This window comes from Apis dorsata, unplaced genomic scaffold (genome assembly GCF_000469605.1).
Source record: "Apis dorsata unplaced genomic scaffold, Apis dorsata 1.3 scaffold_1025, whole genome shotgun sequence".
Taxonomy (NCBI): domain Eukaryota; kingdom Metazoa; phylum Arthropoda; class Insecta; order Hymenoptera; family Apidae; genus Apis; species Apis dorsata.
In genome coordinates this window covers 49559-51265 of record NW_006264124.1, presented here as the reverse complement: position 1 = coordinate 51265, position 1707 = coordinate 49559, and the positions used below count along the sequence as shown (strand labels likewise).

Genomic DNA, 1707 nt, shown 5'->3' with positions numbered 1-1707 from the left:
ATAAAAATTTTATTTTATATATAATATAAAAACATATAGATATTGAATACCTATTCTATATGATTTTACTCATTAATAAAATATATTATCCAATATATTCAATTCAAAAATTTATTATATATATAGCATTTTTGTTATAACCTATTTAATATTTGTATTTTTCAAAATATAAAAAAGGAACTTTAAAAATAGTTACTATAAAATTTGTTTATTTTGTTATAATTTATTATAAATTTTAATATTAATATATTTTAATAAAAAAATTACTATAAATAATTTTATAGTAATTATATACAATAACAATTTCTAAAGTATTCATTTAATATCCATATATTTAAATATATCATTATTATTATATAATTTCATACATCTTAATAAACAATTTAGTGAATAAATTATAATTAAAGCAAAATTACCTTGTTTCTTTTGACGATATTTTCCGACATTTAATTGATTTTTCACATTTTGAATTTTATTACCATGACCATCAGATTGTTTTGTAGATTTAAATCTTATATACTTTTTTTCAGTGTAATTTTGCCAGTTTTCATCGGTATTCATTATTTCTTTTCATTCCTTGTCTGGTTACTGCATAACCTCAAATCTATTATTTCAAGTCCGTTTTTAGCTTAAATTTCTTGTCTTCTATTTAAATAATTTTAATTTTATTTAAGTTATTTTTTATTATTAAGAACTGACTGATTTATTTCGTAAATAATGCACTTGTAATATTCTTCATAAAATATTATAAAGATTAAAACTATACAATACTTACGAATACGAACGTCTGAACTCTCTGACACTCTAAGGCCGTATAACGTACAAATAATATACGAATAATTCTCTCGGCTTTCGTGATCGTTTACGTCTAATTTTTTTATAACTTTGACCCTCACACTTGTGTTTATTTAACTAACTCCTATAGCTTCTCGTTTATATTATACATACTTAATTTGTATTATTTCTCAATATATTCATCATATAGTCAAAATATCGTTGTATTTTGATTTATTATAACTAATAATATAATTTAAAATGATTCAAATTGATTCGAATAAATATTATATGTCATGAAATAAATTTGAATTGCTTCGAACCTTATTCGCAAGTTTAAAAATTCCAAAACTCGAAAATCTTAGAAATCTCAATCATCATTGAAAGTTTTGATCTAAAATTCATTGAAATCTAAAATTTATTGAAAATTATGATAGTTTTGAAAGTACTAGAATTAAAATTGGAAATCTTAATTATCTTGAAGGTCTTGAAAGTCTTCAAAGATTTGAAACTTTTACTATCTTATTCGCCTACATACTTCTCGCTCTTACCAATGTTATCTGATTCCGGTTTTTTGCCGGCATTTTATTATGCCGTACATTCCGTAGATATATTACAACAGTGAAAAATAAATAATAATTTTCAAGAATTTCGAATCTTGCAAGACTTTCGAAAATTAAAGAAAATTAATATTATCAAGGCTTTTAAGATGATTAATCAAGATTTTCATGATAATTGAAACTTGTAAAACTTTTAAGAATTTTCTTTGTATCAAATTTGAATTTTCCGCCATTTTAAAGATTCAAATCGACTTGAAGTTTTCAAAATTACATAAGTAACTATATAACATAAAAAACATAAGATTTGTAATAATAATTGCAATAAATTAATTATTCAACTGAATAAGTCTAATCCACATACATATAGATTGGT

General features: G+C 21.4%; 1 long non-coding RNA gene across 1 annotated transcript; it reads right to left on the bottom strand.

Moving 5' to 3' along the window:
* Positions 1 to 528: 528 nt before the first annotated feature.
* Positions 529 to 1120, bottom strand: LOC102675196. The gene is made up of 2 exons (XR_422841.2): positions 776 to 1120; positions 529 to 645 (listed from the first exon to the last, which is right to left on the bottom strand). It is a non-coding gene; the product is annotated as an uncharacterized LOC102675196 (long non-coding RNA).
* Between the last annotated feature and the right edge of the window lie 587 nt (positions 1121 to 1707).